We start from the raw sequence: 19,813 nt of genomic DNA on the forward strand, positions 1-19,813 counted from the left end.
AAATGGTCACTGTCAGCTCTCAAAGGTGTTGGTTGGTCAAAGTTCCCTATCCAAGGAGATAAAACTCTTGTATGTCCAGATGTTTTGATTAACTGACCACTTCTATCCTTTCCAGGCCACTGAATCTATAATTAATCTACCCAGGAGAAACATTTTTGAAAATCTTAATTTAAAATATCATTGTTCCAAAGGATAAAAATGATTTGTCATTGGAAAAATACTTGGTCATGAATTAATTCCAGCTTGTCTTTTCTAGAAGTATGTTTATTTTAACATAAGTCAAAAGTTCCACTTCAGTACAAGATGTAGAAGGAAAAATACAACCACCCCTGAAAAGGTCTTAATGGGATTTGTAGCAGTTTATTTTTATCTTCAAAGGAACTGAGAGAATATTTCTAAAGAAAAGCATAAAATGTTTCCCACTCTACCCAAAGCATTTGTATTTTCAGAGTGGCACTTTATTTAGCCCACTGTGTTCGTATTAATTTTCAGTGCTGTGAGCAAGAATGGCAGTGTATATTAACACCTGATCTATAAAGGGAATGCTGAGGCCTTTCTCAAGGTATTAGTCACCGCACCTTGGGAACAATGTTGTGCTTCTGCTGTTGGCTTCAATGCGGAAGGATGCACATGCTTTGATTCTTAATGAAACATGCATATGATCAAATTCGTCACCAAGAGCCCTGAAGCTTCAACAACTTTTCCCAAGCTCAGAAGGATTTTCCAGGCATCTTCTGTTTTTTAAACACCATTGGTCTGTGCTGTATAAAACATCACTTCCCAAATAGAATGTTGGAAAGAGAATTATAATGTGAAGGAGGGAGGTCTTTCTTAAAGGGTTTTGTATGTTCAGCAGCCTTATCAAGATCTTCAAACTTGGGCTTCCCTGGTGGCGCAGTGGTTGAGAATCCGCCTGCCGATGCAGGAGACACGGGTTTGTGCCCTGGTCCGGGAGGATCCCACATGCCGCGGAGCGACTGAGCCCGTGAGCCATGGCCGCTGGGCCTGCGCGTCCGGAGCCTGTGCTCCACAACGGGAGAGGCCACAACAGTGAGAGGCCCGCATACCACAAAAAAAAAAAAAAAAAAAAAAAAAGATCTTCAAACTTGATATTCCCTAAGGTTTAGGTTTCACAAATCAGAATTTAAAACTTCAGTTCAGCTTATTTGTCTCTCTCACTTTCTAGGTTGTAAATTATGAAGGGTAAAGACTATACCATATTCACTTTTGTAACCCAAGCACTAAGAATTAAAGATTCCACCATAAAAGTCATTCAACAACATTAAGTGTAAGGAAGAAAGAAACCAGAATCAAAGAAATCTCCCTTCCTTAGGTATTTGCTATCTGTTAGATATTGTTTTATATATTCGTGCCTAAATAAATATTCAGATCTTTCCAGTCTAAAATATATTCATAAGCTTTCCTTAACACTGACAACTTTTTGGTTGACTCAGTTCCATTTCCTTTTCCTTTCACTATCAAATTCCTGAAAAGAGTAGTCCCTATTCTTTGTTTTCTTTTCTTCAAAATGTGTTCACTTCTTAGTTCCTACCAGCTGTTTTCCTTTTCCCAACTTTCTACACAATTATTCTACTCAAGTTTACCAACTACCTTCTGGTTATTATTTTTATTTTACTCCTTAATCATTATTTCATAACATTTCACACTGTTGCTCACACATTTCTCTTAGGAACTATTTCCTCTTGGCTCTTCATCTTTGCTCTCTCAGGCTCCCCCTCCTCAACTTTCATAAAAAAGCAATCTTCCTACTGATATCTTTAAGGCTCTTACTTCAGTCTTTTGTTCTTACTCTGTAATCTCTCCCTTGGCAATCTCATTTATTGTTGCCTACCTCCTGACTTTTTCTACCAAGTTTCAATGCCATATTGTGAACTGGCTACTTCTCCTTTGCCTCTCCCAATTACAGAAGCTGAAACATTAAAATATGCATGTTGCATAGTCCCAGTGCTGGTTTTATAAGTGACAATCTTTGCTGACATACCTTTTCAGCTTTTTGTTTTCATCCTTCTCCCTTTTTTTGCTCTAAATATGGATGTGATGGCTGAAGACACAGTGGTCATTTTGTGGCCATGGAGACAAGGGCTAGGAATGGTGGAACAGGAAGACATATAGTACTTGTGTCCCAATGTAAATGGTGAGGATCACTCAGCTTTTGATCCAATTCATGTATTTCAAAGACTTTCAATCCATAAGGCTAAAGCAAAGGCTTGAATAACAAAATCAGATTAACACCGAAGCACTCACACAAAGCGCAAAGAATTTTTCACACAAAGAATACAAAACTCAAAGATCTTTCCGTTTCGGATTGGCTACCCAAGCTGGGGATTGTGTACTGCAAATGAGTCCCGTGTCATTATTCCAGTACCCATACAGACCAAGTGTACATTTACATATGAAAAATTGTATGTTGTATCTACAGATTAAAGCCATACCCAAGCTTGCCTCCTTTTTTTTTTTTTAAATTTCTTCACTGATCAAACTTGTCGTCTTCAAAGGTTGTGCCACTGACTACAATGAATGCTACAGATTATTTGTATGTGTCTGATTTATTAGTTCATAAATTCCTTCAACAAACATTGAACACATGCCATTAGACTATGTGCTAGGTAGTGAGGGTACAGAAATGAGTAAAGCATGGTCTCCTCAACCACGGTGGGCAACTCACTTCAGCTTATGTAACATATTGATAAAGTGGTGAAGGAGTATTATTGACTGAACGTTGATGTGCTTGCGTAAATTCTGGGCTTAGTGGATGACCATACATAACCCAGTACTGCTAAGGGAATTTCATATTTCCCCAATGACATTGATTCAGCCCAGGTAAGTTTAAATTTACTATTTCTGTTTAGTTGTTTTATGAGAACATCAAGTTCACATACCAATAAAAAATAAAGAGGTGGGTTGGGAACAGATTTGGGTCAGAGGAGAAAAAGCAATTGTTATTTATGAAGATTGATCTATCCATTTATTTATCATCTACATATCCTGTAACTTCTTGGGGTCAGCGTATTCCTTTACTCAGTTCTGAATATGAAGAATTTCAAAACTTCCCACTACTATTCTTTTCATTTTCTTCATCTCTGTATGAAATAGATTTGCTGTCTCCACTGAGTTATTAGATCTTGCAGACAAGCTCTCTAAAAAATGTTGTCAAGAGAGGGGAACTTGACCATACCATGAACTCTATATATCTTCAGCCTGTTAATATAGTGGCTCATACTCTAGGGGGAAAGTGGCCAGATTGATAGGCTATATTCCTTGCATAGTTGTCCATGTATGAATTTATCTGTCTTCATGTATTAGATGTTGAATCAGAACAAGAATGAGTATTGCATAGTAATTAACAATTGCAGGTGAAACTTTATTTTTGATGATGGAGATGACAATGATGCTCAGCCCTAAAACAAAAGATTTATGATTTGTGATTATATAACCATCTCATTTGTTCACCTCTTCCATAAAGCTTGCCCAATGATGTCAGTTTCAAGTATTATTTCTCTTTTCTGACTTCATGGCACTGATTTCTTATAACTCGTCATTGACAACCATAGTTATTAGCACTTCTCTTCAAACCAATGAATATATATTCATTGTCAGTTTTAAGCAAGGGAGTTTGCTAGGCACTGTGGGGAATGTGGGTTGACCAATAATTAAGGAGTAAAGTGACATATTCATAAAAGATTAACCTAAAATGGATTATGAAATATGATATAAAAGATACAAAAGGGGCACTTGACTTTATAGAGAAAGACACTGCAGAGTCAAAATGTACACTTAGAAAACACATTCATTGTAGATATGATTCCATTTCCTGAGAGCTTTACTCCAAGCATATTTAATCTTATGTTAAACACAGTCATAAGTAACTGGTTCACTTGAAATTTGGACTGGCAAAAACTCATGATATCTAATAATACTCAACTGCTGTCCCTTTCTAAGGGTTTCTATTTCAATGAATAGCCAAGTTGGCACCAAATTTATAAGCAGCCAATTCATAGGCTGGCCAGGGACTTCTAACATGGTTGGGAAGTAAAGTGCCACTTAAGGCATAGCAACTAATTGAACTAACTGGAACTTGTATAAGTGGTTGATGGAAATACTAAGACAAATAAAAGGAGAGAGTAAGTGATGGGTCGAATTGGCCATGTCCTTTGCAGGAGTCTTGTAGAAGAGAATGTGATGAGGTAGCCTAGCCCCCAGAATTGTTTTATATCCTAAATGACTTTCTAGTTCCCAAGCCACTTTCTCGTCTTTTATTCACAATTGTTGGTAGATTCCCTTAGGCATGATCATCTGGGAGACATTTTTGCCTTTGTTATTTTCACATGCACATAATGAAAAATCCTCTAGAATTTTAGGTGTAACAAGTGTTTCAGTTCCTTGAGCTAAAGGAATCCAACAGACATATACAAATACATACACATACACATACACACACACACACACAGATATACTCACACATTTATATATACACACCTACTCCCACACCATACCTTATTTCCTAGTCCAAAGAAGAACAAGTAGAAAATACTCAAGGAGCACATCAGGAGACAGCAACAACAAAAAGAGACACAACCACTAAAATATTGTCATTAGGAGGTACTAAAGATAAAGGACATACCAGTCCCTGTTTTATAACATTGACATTTACAACCACAATTTTGAATCACCAAGGAAAATGTAACTTATGGTCATTGTTACGGTTACAAAGTAAGGGAGAGGTATGTGTATAACACTTCAGCTAGAATGCCATCAAACTGTTATAAAATTAAGAATACTTCACTACACAAAATAATAAAAATCACTTATAATATTTAAGAGATTATTTCCCAAATTTTCCACAAAGAGGAGGTTTTAATATACTGCCTTGAGCTTATCTTATCATTTTGAATTTTTACTGCTCTCCTATGTATTTATAGCTTGGCTCTTTGAATTAGATTTTGAGCTCTCTGGGCAGGAACTAATATATATTTACATCATTCCTCTCTAGGAGAAAGTATAGAAATGTTTATTTTTTAATATTCTCCCCCAGAGATATAAAAACATAAAACCCCTATTTTATATTATTTTAAAGCACACAACTCTGAAATAAACTCCAGTTCAAATATAACAGAGAATACTTTTTAATCATTAGATTAAGCCTGCTCATTCTGAGTGACATGAGGGTGAGATTGGAAATAGAATATCATTAAGTCAATGATTTAGATGAGGGATAATAATTTGCATTTGTAATGCAGAGCACCTTTCATTCATGAAGAGGATGAGTAACTAGATTTGTTTTCCTTCCCCATAAATTACTCGAATTCAAGTGGCATAGTAATTATGAGTGGACTGACTCCTTTTCATGTTTGCCACCTTGGTTTTCAGAGCTACTTGCAGCATTTAATATAGCATTTTTGTGAGCTCCAAAATTTGGGTTTCAATGATACTTTCCATGTTTTGAAAAAATCCAACTTTAAGTCAGTTGTACAGTAAAATATTTGGTCCCAAGCATCAACTATGTGCTTTGTTTATATAGTTTAGGCTGGGCTTTTTAAAGGCCTGAGTGTTTAAATAACGTAATTTATGAGATACGTTTCCCTCTACCTCCTTAGTACAGTAAGGAATGAGTGAAATTAGAATATTAACAAAGACAAAAATTGGGTCATCAATGCATAGATAACCCCTTTTGTAATCCAAAAACATTTTCCAAAAGCAATCAGAACATCTTAAGTTTTGAACTGAAATCAAATGGCTTGATTTTCCAAGGTGAATTGAATGTTTAAGAGATATTTGTAAAACTCTGCCATAGTTTTTCCCCTGTATATTTTACCAGAATTTTACTTTGTATCCGAAAATTGCAAAAGCTTTTGGATTTGAGTTCCTGGGGTCAGTGAGGTGGCATTATAAAACATATGTGCAACAGTGGCATAAACTGAGGTGCACCTGCAAAAGGAGATAATCATCTCTTGCTGCTCTTAGTTCTCCAATTATTTCTCAGCTTCTCTGAAAAATAAAGAACAGCTCCATGAAGGTTTGTTTTAATTTCCACTTTAGTTTCCAGTGGACATTCTTCATTATTATGTTATTATTATTATTATTATGTTACTTACACAAACGATATACCACATAGCATGATTTTAAAATACATTAATATAGAGGCTGTTGTTTTACTAAAATAGGGCTTTGTGACATGGGCATTTCTCATTATTTACCTCTCTCTGTCTAAATATATTATACATAATGGACTCCTTTTATAGAAACACTATTTTCCTCTTTGAAGCCTGAGACAGTAATTTTCAAATTGCTCTGAGATCTGCACATCTTAGTTAATGGCTGATATCAGTTAAAATCATTATTGGGATAAAGCTAAAGATGAAGACCTAAACTTGAATAAAAGAAAATCATTACAAGAGAATCTATTCTCTTAAATTCACTGAAAAAAAATACAAAACTTACATTTTCCTATTTTTTTTAATGTTTCGTGAGAAAAGAGAAATACATGAGTCCGAGAGGAAAATCTTTTGAAAATAAAATTTGTGCCAATAGGACAACAATTTGAATTAAGTAGGATTAACACTATCAAAAGGTAATGTTTAGGGGCTTCCCTGGTGGCACAGTGGTTGAGAATCTGCCTGCCGATGCAGGGGACACGGGTTTGAGCCCTGGTCTGGGAAGATCCCACATGCCAAGGATCAACTAGACCTGTAAGCCACAACTACTGAGCCTGCGCGTCTGGAGCCTGTGCTCCGCAACAAGAGAGGCCACGATAGTGAGAGGCCAGAGCACTGCGATGAAGAGTGTCCCCCGCTTGCTGCAACTGGAGAAAGCCCTCGCACAGAAATGAAGACCCAACACAGCCAAACATAAATAAATAAACAAACCAATGAACCCACATTTAAAAAACGAAGTGATGTTTAAATGTTAGTTTTTAAAGTGTTATGTAAAAATCATGATGTATGGTCCCTAAGAAACCATCCAAAACAAAAACAATAAGAAAAAGTAGAATTTTAATTTCATCTTTAATGAAACTAAAACACATTTATAACTCTCAATATATAAAAAAGGGTTGCTAATGCAGTGAAGATCAAACAGGTAAGAAAACTGTACTTGCAGCTGCAGATTTCAGAAAAACAAAGGCATCAGAATATAATTCTCCAAAGCTGATGGTACACCATGAGGGGATGAAACTAATGACTCCTTGTTTCATACAACAGGAATGAAATTTACCAGTTGGCAGTGGAATCCCCAAAAGCTCAACTTGATACCAACCTAAAGCACAGGGAGATGGGCTGAAAGTGAACTCAAAACTACTCCCACTATTTGCCCAAAACAGTGTCAATAGAGTGAAGGTTACATACTCTTTAAGCCAGTATCTTTGGACTGAGAGGGAATAATGGCTTAAAGAACTCACTAACAGTCAATGCTCTGTCTTGGGGAAGTTAAGTTTAAATACTTCCCAGCATAGAATACAGTTCTGGCTTTGAAATAACAAAAAAGCCAGCCCTTTGCTGTCTATAAGAGAGACACCTAAAACAGAGTGATGCAGAATGACTGAAAATAAAAGGCATATCTGGAAAACAAAAACCACTCCTCCCCCAAAAAAAGCATGGGTTACCCTTAATATCAGTTCAATATAAACAGTAAAAAACAAGTCAAAGAAAAGTTCTATAAAATGATAAAGAGTACAATCTCCAATAAGTACTTTGGAATATTTATTTGCCTAATAACATACGATCCAAATACATAAAATAAAAACTTAAGAAACGTAAGGATAATTGTCAGAAGTACCTTAGAAGTAGGAATATTTAATTTACTTCACTTTGTCTGAGATAAATCAATGAGGTAATATATAAGTTAAAAAGTAGATGATCAAAAAGCAAACTTCACATGCAGATGTGAAAAATGTATGTGCTCTTAAAATTAAGGCCTCATTTTTAAGTGCTCATGGAATATTCAAACACACACACCTAAATTTTGCCTATATATGAGTAATAAAAAAACCTATAAAGAATTTTTTAAAATAGTATTAAGACAGTTATGCTAATTAAAGTAAGTCAGACAGAGAAAGACAAATACTGTGTGATTTCACTTATATGTGGAATCTTAAAACAAAATATGTAGAATCTTTAAAAACAAAATAAACAAACAACAAAACAGAAACAGACTCATAATACAGAGAGGAAATGGGTGTTTGCCAGAGGGGAAGTGGGTGGGGGGATGGGAAAATAGGTGAAGGGGATTAAGAGGTACAAACTTTCACTTATAAAATAAATATGGGGGCGTAGTGTACAACATAGGTAATGCAGTCAGTAATACTGTAAAAACTTTGTATGGTGACAGATGGTAACTAGACTTATTGTGGTGATCATTTTGTAATGTATAAAAATATCAAATTAATATGTTGTACACCTGAAACTAATATAATGTAAGTCATTTATACTTCAATAAAAATAAATATAAAAAAACCTCATCAACCATGAAATTACATACCAGATAATAATAATAACAAAATACTATCCTGATATTTTATTACTGTTTCTTAAAAACTCTTCTGTCAAAAAGAAGATAATATTAAAATTATGACATATTTCAAAATAATTATAATGAAATAATAAATATCAAATGATATGGGTTATAGCTAAAGAAGTGTTAGAAGAAAAATCATAGCCTTAAAACATTTATAAACAGTATAGGATAAAAATAAATATAATAATCATCCAACTTAGAATGTTTCAAATAAAGAAACATAATAAAACTAAGAAAACAAGATGAAGGCATTAACACCAATAATTAATAAATGAAGAACAGAAAATATAACATATCTAATAATTTTTCTTAAAAATACTTTGCTTAACTTAATCAAAAAGTGAGCAAACACAAATTCATAAAATCAGCAATGGGGAGAAAACCACAAATGAAGAGGAAATTAAGGGAGTCATAAAGGGACTAATTTATAAACTTCACATATATAAGCTCTAAAGTAGATAATTTTCTAGGAAAAATTAATTACTAAAACTGACTTTATACCTTATTCCATGGGAAAATATAGCTGTCAAAGAGCAATACCATCTCCAACACACCCCCTCATGCCAGGACTAAAAGTTGCAAGGAAGATTTCTACCAATTATTTAAAGAACAATTAATGGCAAAATCATTTCCAGAACACAGAAAAAGAAGCGATACATTTTCAATTTTTTATAAAACTAACATAACATTAATATCAAGACCACACACACACACACACACTCACACACACATAAACAACTACAAGGAAATTTCATCTGTGAATCTCAATGTAAAAGTCTTAAATAAAATACTGACAAACAGAATCCAACAGAACATTAAAAAATTAACATAGGGTCCCTTTGGCAGCACGTATACTAAAATGGGAAACATACAGAGATTAGCATGGTCACTGCACAAGGATGACATGGAAATTCATGAAGCATTCCATATTTTTCTTTTACAAGAGAACTCCCATAAGTGTATCAGCAAATCCCTCAACAGAAACCTTGCAGGCCAGGGGAAAGTGTAATGATGCCTTCAAAGTGCTGAAAGAAAATGACTGCCAACTAAGAATACTTTACCAGAAAAGCTGTTTTTCAGAAATGAAGGACAGATAAAGACTTTCTCAGACAAACAAAAGATCAGGGAATTCAACACTGGACCTGCCTTACAAGAAATGCTAAAAGGAGTTGTTCAAGCTGAAAGGAAAGACACTAATTAGTAACATGAGAACATATGAAAATATAAAACATACTGTTAAAAGTAAGTATATAGACAAATTAAGAATATTCTAATACCCTAATATGGTGGTATGTTAATCACTTAACTAGCATAAAGGTTAAAGGATAGAATATTAAAAATAAATATAGTTACAATAATTTGTTAATGGATATATAATATAAAAAGATGTAAATTGTAACATTAAAAACATTTAAAAGGGAGAGGGAAGAGTAAAAGAGAAGAGTTTTTGTATGCAATCGATATTAAGCTATTATCAGCTTAAAATAAACATATCTATAAGATTTTTAATGTAAGGTAAACCATAAAGCAAAAACCTATGGAAGTTACACACAAGATAAAGAGAGGAGAATCAAAGCATACCAGTAAGGAAAATCATCAGTTCACAAAGAAAGACATGAAGGGAGGAAAAATGAGAGAAAGGAATTACAAAACAGCCAGAGAACAACTACTAACATGGCATTATAAGTCCTTATCTATCAGTAATTACTTCAAATGTAAATGGATTAAACTCTTCAATCAAAAGGCATAGAATGACTGAATGTATATATAACAAGCATCATATCAACAGTGAAAGGTTGAAAGCTTTTTCTCTAAGATCAGGAACAAGAGAAGGGTGCCCACTATCCCTACTCCTATTCAAGGTACTACTCCTAGTACCAGAAGTCCTAGCCAAAACAGTTATGTAAGAAAAAGAGATGAAAGACATCCAAATCAGAAAGGAAGAATGAAAGTGTCTGTTTGCAGTTGAAATGATCTTATACATAGAAAATGCTAAAGATTTATCAAAAAATGTTTTAGATTCAGTAAAGTTGCAGAATACAAAAACAACATACAAAAATCAGCATAATTTCTACACACCAACAATGAACTATCTGAAAAAGAAATAAAGAAAACCATTCATTTACAATAGCATCAAAAATAAGAAAATACTTAGGAGTAAATTTAACCAAGAAGGTGAAAGATCTACATATCAAAAACTATAAAACACTGATGAAAGGAATTAAAGAAAGCACAAATAAATGAAAAGATATTCCATGAGCATGGATCAGAAGAGTTAATATTGTTAAAATGTCCATATTACCTACACCAAAGCCATCTATAGATTCAATAATCCCTATAAAAATTCCAATGGCATTTTTCACAGATATAGAAAAAAAATACTACAATTTATATAAAACCACAAAAGACCCTGAATAGCCAAAACAATCTTGAGAAAGAACAAAGCTAAAGGCAAAACACTGACAGGGGAATGGATAAAGAAAACATGTATACATTATATATATGTATACATATAATACATAAATTAATTTTAAATATATAAAATATATTTGGACATGTATATGTGATATAAATATCATATATATAATAATTTCATATACACACACAATGACATATTATTCAACCATAAAACAAAAGGAAATCCTGCCTTTTGTGACCTGGATAAACTTGAGGGCACTATGTTACATGAAATAAGTCAGACAGAGAAAGACAAATACTGTATAATATCACTTTTATATGGAATCTAAAAAAGCCACACTCATAGGAACAGAAAATAGATTGGTTAATTCCTGGGGCTAGGGGCAGGGAAAATGAGGAGATGTTGGTCAAAGGGTACAAACTTCCAGTTATAAGAGGAATAAGTTCTGGGGATTTAATGTACAACACAGTGACTGTAGCTAACAATGCCATACTATATACTTGAAAATTGCTGAGACAGTAAATCTTAAATGTTCTTACCATAAAAACAACAAAAACGTGGTAATTATGTGAGGTGAAGGTTGTGTTAACTAACCTTATTGTGGTAGTCATTTTGCAATATATATGTGTATCAAATCATCACATCATATACCTTAAATTTAAACAATGTTATGTGTCAATTATAGCTCAATAAAGCTGGGGGAAAAAAGATTAATACACCATAATCCACGACCTGGGATTGATACACTCAAAAGGAATATCACAAAACATCATGACAGATGCTAAAAATATATTTGATAATGTTTAAAATATATTCTTTTTAAAAATTTAATAAAAAAGGAATAGAAGAATACCTTGTTAACATTATAAAAATGCATATCTGACAAAATAAAGATCACATTTACTGATGCAGCTCTACCAGTATTCTCCTTAAGGTTCAAGGAGAAGAAATTTTTGCCCACTATTATTTAACATTTTTCCAGGTAAAGTATGGAAGAATACATAATGGGTTGTTAATATGGGATATTTAGGGTGGAGAGATGCTGTGGAATAGGGGATAAAAAAGGGGGAAAAGGGAAGGCAAATAGAAAAAACTTTTTTTTTAAATCTACAAGGAGCATGCATATGATTATATTGATATAAACATGTATCAGCATATCTATGTGTGTGTGTGTATATATATATATATATGCACATATAATCAAGTTAAACTATCCTCAAAAAATAATAATAATAACCACAGAAACTGCTATCATGTTTTGTAGCAATGCTTCTCAAACTGTACTGGTAAAAAGCCAATCTTTTATTTTCACTTTATCATGGTTAGATAATCTTAAACAATACAATAAAAATGAATTGCTAAAAGAGTGTCACAACAACAGTGGATGTCACAAACATGTCAAATTGCTCTAAAAGTTTCTAAATGTTTGCTTTTAATTTTTATTCTTATCTTACTAGAGACCAATATCAGTCTATGGGCTGTTTTACACAAAGGAAGACTCAAAAAATGCAAAAACATCCTCTTCTCTTGGACAGAAAGATTCAATTTCAAAATGAAGCTAATTCTCTTTAAATAAATCTATATATATCATTAAATCACTTTAAAAGTTCCCAAGAGTTTTTAGAGCTATATAGATTCCAAATTCACATGAAAAAATAAACCAACTGATTCTGTCAAAAATAACTCTGGAAATGAAGACCAGTGATGAGGGATTAGACCTACCAGCTATGAACATATTTTAGATCTACAATAATTGAAATAGAACAATAATGGTACATGAAGAGACAGACAGATCAATGGAATTATAATAGAAAGTCCAAATATAGATGCAAACATTTTTAGAAATTTAATTTAGATAAAGTTGGCCCTTTAAATAAGAGGATATATTAAAGACTGGATTATTAAAAATTAATGTTGGGATAATATGGAAGAAAATAGACTTGGATTTATATATCAGTTATTACAGAAATTATATCTTTATACAAAATATTTTAATTTAAAATATTAATCCATAAATTCTCTAGAATAAAACATAGGGTTTTAAAAAATAATCTCAGTGAGAAAGGCCATTCTATGTAAAATACATAAACTAAGAGGTGATTTAAGAAAAGGGTGGTAAGTTTACCTACACTTTAAAAAATGTGCAGAGTAAAACACACACCTTAAATAAAATTAGAAAGTAAACTGCAAACTGGGAAAAAATTTCAACTCATATCACAAAAGTTTCAATTATTTATATGTAAATAATATCTACAAATCAATATAAAACATAATAACAATGGAAAAAGTAGTCAAATGCTATTAACAGTTCACAGAAAATGATAAATGAATAAATCTTAAACATATGAAAAAATGCTCATCTTTACCCTTAAAAAAGCGAAGTGTAAAAATTAAAATAATAATGAATTACCATTTTGATCTTTGGCAAAAATCAAAAAGTTCAGTAAGGCATTGTGTTGAAAAGAGCATGGGAAAAACAGTACTCTTATTAACTGTTAATGGAAATATATAGCATTATATAGATAACTTGTCAATATTTATTAAAAATTTCAAGATTTACATGCTCTTTAAATCAGTACTTAGATGTTTAGGAATATCCTGTAGATAGAATCCCACATGGTAAAAATGATATTGTATAAATGATATTGATTGAAATATTTTTATCATGAAAATGTTTGGAAAAAAACAATCCCTTAGACAGTGAATTAATTAATTTAATGAGGGCACATCCATGCAATGGAATATTATATGGCTAATAAAAAGAATGAGGCATTTCTCTATATATATATCCATATGAAATAATCTCAAAAAATATTGTTCAATGATAAAGCAAGGTGAGGTAAAATATGTAGATAATGCTAACATTTATGTCTCACAATGTATACACACATATGTAATATATATTTGCATATATGTAAGATGTATCTTGACAGATTACATAAAAATAGCATCAGGGGAGGGAAACAGTGTGGCCTAGCAAAAGAGGTAGAAGAGGGACTTAACTGTAGACCCTTTTACAACTTTTGGATTTTTGCAACATATTTATGAATTAACAATTTAAAAAAACAATTTATTAAAACATAAAATATATAAAGTACAAGTAATAATACTATAAGTAAGCTTCGTATATAATATAAATTAAGTGATAGTCTCTCTGAAGGTGGCAGTTTCCTCATCTGTATAATAATTTTGATCCCTGTGGACCTTTCCAACTATAAAAGTTCATGTCTATGTTATGGGATGTTCTTGATAATGACACACGTATATTATATTTTTGGATAACAACATATATTATGCTGAGGGAGTTAGTTATGAAATAATTAACTTCTTGTTGTATTTTGTAAATGTCAGTCAAAGCAGTCAAATGCAATAAAAGCTCAAGTGAGTTAAAATTAAAATCAAAATTGCAGTCTTGAACTTGGTACTGTTCACCCAGAATTTTTAGCTGGCCTCTAATTATTTGGGTTCTAAGAGAAACAAATCTTATCAGATATTTGAATTAAAAGGATTTATTTGGACATGACCAGATTACAAGTTACCAATATTATATATCTGTTAGAGAATAAATGAATGAATGAATGGGTGAGTCACAAATAAATGTACCTTATTATTAGGAAAGGCAAGATAATTGGTTGAATCAAAGAACAGAGTTAAGGGGCCATTCAGGATCACGATTCTGAATGAACAGAGCTCCACCCAGCCTCCCTACAAGCCCCTGGGGATCAACCTTAAGTCTTTTCCAACCCTTTAAATTCTTTTAATGGTTTCTGTTTGTTGTTAGGATAAAGTCCAAATTTCTTAACATGGCATTCAGTGCTCTTGTGACATTACTAGTGCTTACTCTGGAGACTCATTTCACATTACTCTCCTTCTTCCAATCCATACTTTAGCCATTTTAAACTTTCACTTCATTGAATGTACCATGTTCTCACTTCCTTCTGAATCTTTGAACTTATTTTTTCCTGTGCTGACCCTCAATCCACTTCATTTCTCCTCTGGCTTATATTATATTTTGGTTTCAATGTTAATGTCAATTCACCCATGAAACCATTCCTGATCCCCCTAGACTATTCAAAGTCTCCTTTTCCTGTGTCCTCATCCATAGCATTACATATACCTCTTATCCTAATGTCACAATTTAATATAATTACCTGTATAATCATCTTTTGTCTCCACCAGTCTAAGATCTATGAGAATATGTCTCCTTTATTACTCTTTCTCCAAAATCTAACACAACTGTCTGTCACTATACTATTTCAAACTGCTGCTCCTAACACACACACTCACTCACACACACACACACACACACACAAAATAACCCACTTTCTTGCCTTATTTTTCTCCATAGTTTTTTTTTTTCATTTAACTTATTGTAGTTTAACTTCTTCATTTTATCACCTGTCTTCTCTCACTGTTATGAAAACTCCATAGGGCAGAGATTTTTTTCCATTTTGTTCATTGTTCTCTCCCCAGAGACTAGTACAATGTCTGGCACATAATAGACACCCAATAAACTTTCTTAAACGAACAAATAACTGAATGAATGATGATAGATGCTCAAGAAAACAACTGTGTTTTGAACGAATGCATAATGCCAACAGGCAAGATTGAGAAGTGGTCTATACTTAAGATGAGTTAGTTTGGATCCTCAAGGTTAACAAAATACCATATTCCCACTTAATCAATAACTTGACCCTCCTGGAGAGCTAAAAGATGGGGCTACTCCATATCTTCACCTGATTCCACTTTAAGGTTAAAGCTTTGGTCTTATTCCTTTTGAACCCCCAGCTGCACCAGCACAGTGCTTTGCATATACTACACAAGATACTCAGTAAATACATGTGCAAAAAAGTAAATGGAATCACCAATACACTTTGGGTATTGTTATAATTTTAGGAGCTACTGAAATAGAATGATTGCCTATAAGACAGTTGGGTGGGGAGGAGGTAATTCTAAACTTTGGCCTTGGCTGAAAGGTTCCTCGAGGGCAGCTCATGTCCTCATAATTCCCACACAAACACTGGAGAGGCTTAATGATAACATAAGTCTGATTTTGACTGTATACAGTCAGGGATACCTATAAGCAAACATCCCACTGAAGGTTACAAATCATGTTGAAATCCAACGCTGTTCCCATTGACTGGTGAAAGAATTAGGGAAGAGGAGAAATTGATTCTGAGCTACCACACCAGGCACAGTCAAGACTCTTGTTTGATGCTTTAAGCAGTTTTTACTGGGCAATGAAAGGAGAGCATTCATCACTAGAACCCAGGTTTGGAGAGTCTTCTTAGCAATGGGCAGAAAAGAGTTATTCTTCTCACACATCCTATCAGCTCATTATAGTCAGCTGGAATCTATCTCATTCCAAAGTTCCAGATGCCTTCCCTCTGAGAAGCAGAAGGGAAGTTGGAATTTTACAGGAATTTTAACCTGTAAGTTACTAATTACAGGTCAAAATTTGCTTTATCCACAGTTAAAACAGAATATCCTTCTCTTACTCCTTTCCCCTATTGATACAGGCAGTCCCAACTGAGAAAGAGTTAAGACAATATATTTCCTTGAGACATCTCTGTTTCCTGCCACCTCTATTTCAGAAGTCAACGGATGTCATAAGACGTTGCCCAGGGTTAGCCAGTAGCACTTTCAATAAATGCTAGATACACTTATTTTGGAAGGAAAAGTTTGGAGAGAATTTGAACTGAATTGCCCAGAATAAAGGGATTCACAGAGTCTATTGACTTCTAAAGAAAACACTGCATGTTATGTCTCATATCCAAGGGGTGTTGAACTAAAAACGATGAGACATTTGCCTGAGTCTTATTCTTAATAGTTTAAATTTTTCAATCTATGGAGAATTCTTACCAGTAATTATTCAAAACCAGCTGCCATAGGAGCCATTGTGACCCTATTCCCACCCTTTCAGGGAACACTGTGGTTCTATACTGAATCTGGATATTGGCTTCTAAAGAATGCAACACCAGTTCTGCTTTATGCCTAGTCATGAAACTAGCACTTTCCGTCAACTTCTCCATAGTTCCTAAGATGTGAAAATTGAAATTGACATCACAATACCAGAACAAAGAACTCCAGAACTGAATAAACAGCACATTTGTGTACCCCAAAGCACTATCACATTACTAAAATATGACGATAAAAACAAAAAAGAACTTTTTATAAGTACAGATATGATATATAATTAGGCACAATCTTTCTGACCATAGATTACCATGCTTTGCCATTCTTCCCAAACATGTCTCTGGCCAACTTTCCACCAGAAAACACTTTCGAAGGCACAAAGGAGAAACAGCAGAGAGGTATGACATAAATACATGCATGTGTATGTACATATATAAACTAACTAACTTTGAAAGGGGACCAGGTTACACAGTCAAACAGATAAAAATTCTGGAGAGAACTCTGTATGTGAGGACAATTCCCAGGGAAAACAGATGATGAGTTGTTAGAAATAGCCTGGGGCTTCGCTGGTGGCGCAGTGGTTGAGAGCCCGCCTGCCGATGCAGGGGACACGGGTTTGTGCCCGGGTCCAGGAAGATCCCACATGCCGCGGAGCGGCTGGGCCCGTGAGCCACGGCCTCTGGGCCTGTGCGTCCGGAGCCTGTGCTCCGCAACGGGAGAGGCCACAGCAGTGAGAGGCCTGCATACCACAAAAGAAAAAAAAAAAAAAAAAAAGAAATAGCCTGAAGGTGGAGGAGAGAAGACATGAATCCATTGGCCCTGGGATGTAGTATAAGATACAGCTGAGAATGGTAGGATTTAGAGCAAAATGTCTCAAACAAAGAACTTTATAAATTCTAAAAGTAAATTGACATTTAGCTCCCATCAGGAAAATATTGTGTAGCTTAAATGTTATGAGGTTCCTTCCCTCTCTTAGACAATTTTGGTCTCTTTTGCATTTTTCACTCTTCAATGCCATATCAAATCCATGTAGCAGATTAACCCTGAACAGTTGAGAAATTATTTCTTTTGCAAGTTTAAAATCACTGATGTTATGAAGTTTTCACTATATATGTTAAGGTGTTTAACACCTGTATCATTGCTAGAGCTAAAAAAAGAATGTCAACATCTGATGTTTTCATTAAAAAAAATAATTCCTGAATCTAAAATAATGAAAACCAAAAAGTCCAAAGTCAGTTTTATTTTAACAACCTTGGAAAGGGTGTTGGTAGCCTTTCCCAGTGAATCTAAAGGTTCATTCAATTCATTGACAATGAGTGGGGTAAATCTGAGGAGTTGCTATAGATTACCCTCTGAGGGCAAGCAAACCAATACCGGGTGAATGATGCTGCAACTACTGGGACATATTTTGCCATTTAAAAATCCACCCCAAGACTTAATGTCTTAAAACAACAAAGATTTGTTATGTCATGATTCTGAGAGTTAACTGGGCAATTCATAGTGGACCAGTTCAGATGGGGCTGAATCGTGTTGGATGGCCTCACTGACATGACTGATGATTGAATCCATGTTAACTACAGTGATGGAGATAACTTGGTCATGTATCTTTCATCATCCAAAAGGCTAATACAAGCTAATTCATGTGGTGGTGGGCTCAGTGCTCCCCAAAATAGCAAGAAGAGGGCTTCCCTGGTGGCGCAGTGGTTGGGAGTCCGCCTGCCGATGCAGGGGACACGGGTTCGTGCCCCGGTCCGGGAGGATCCCGCATGCCGCGGAGCGGCTGGGCCCGTGAGCCATGGCCGCTGAGCCTGTGCGTCCGGAGCCTGTGTTCCGCGGCGGGAGAGGCCACAGCAGTGAGAGGCCCGTTTACCGCAAAAAAAAAAAAAAAAAAAAAAAAAATAGCAAGAAGATATACTCCAAAGTGCAAGCACTTTTCAAGACTCTGCTTGCATCGCATTTGCTAAGAACCCTTTGGCCAAAGCAAGACATGTGGCCAACCCAGAAGCAAGGGATAGAGAAATAGACTCCACCTCTCTTGATAAAAGTTGCATTGTTAAAGGCATGCATACAGGAAGGAGAAAAATTTGGGGTCCTTTGGCAATCTATCATAGGAACAACAGAGGAAGGATGGCTTGTGAAACTGACCTTGTTCTAGGTACCCTACAGAAAGCCAGTGTCCAAAAATTATTTTAGAAGACTTTTTGTGGTTTCTTGGTGCTGGAAATTACTCTAGAATTAGAAAGATATTTTCCTGCCATGATTCAAGGACATATTACAAGTCATTATCATTCCTAAAAGAAACTTTGATGTGTAAATGAGTACAAACATAGCCCAATGGAAGACAATGGAAATATCCTGGGTAGAGAAGAGATGCTGTTAGCTAGTTGGAGCCTAGCAACTCCTGGACTGTAGTCTTCCCATCTGGTGTCACTTGCCCTACATTGCGAACCCATCTAGTTTAGGCTTGAGATGTTAAAGAAAGATCTAAATACAAAGTTTCACTAATAAAATAGAAAAACAAAACAGTACTAAAGAAATACGTTTATCTGGTCACAACAGCTAAAACTGCTATTAGGTTTAGTAACATACCCTAATGAATTTAGATTTTTGACCCATTTAGGATCCTGTCTTCTATAAATTTGAAAAGACTACTTAAACAGTAGTTCCTTTACCATTAACAATATAATTCATGGTTAATGGTAATTTCTTTACCATTAATAATATAATGTTATATTCATTTACCCTCTATGATATAATTCACAGTTTAAAACCTCAGACTGATATCATGTTTTTCTGTTGTTCAGAGAATAGTCTTTATGAGCTCAGGACTTTCTTGGATTGATGACAGAGGGTGATCAGCACATTCTACAATGAAACAAAGAGATCCTTCTACATCTCAACATTCATAATGAAAGCCAGTCAAATTTGAAAATATTTTCTTTCACTTCA

At 34.4% G+C, this 19,813-nt stretch overlaps 2 pseudogenes; one reads left to right on the forward strand and one right to left on the reverse strand.

Annotated features, from left to right (window-relative positions):
- Window positions 1–19,813, reverse strand: part of LOC131760273 (hypoxia-inducible factor 1-alpha inhibitor-like) — a 124,015-nt pseudogene that overhangs the window by 60,522 nt on the left and 43,680 nt on the right.
- On the forward strand, window positions 9,363–9,463 carry LOC131760718 (U6 spliceosomal RNA; annotated as a pseudogene).

Source organism: Kogia breviceps, chromosome 7, assembly GCF_026419965.1.
Source record: "Kogia breviceps isolate mKogBre1 chromosome 7, mKogBre1 haplotype 1, whole genome shotgun sequence".
Lineage (NCBI taxonomy): Eukaryota > Metazoa > Chordata > Mammalia > Artiodactyla > Physeteridae > Kogia > Kogia breviceps.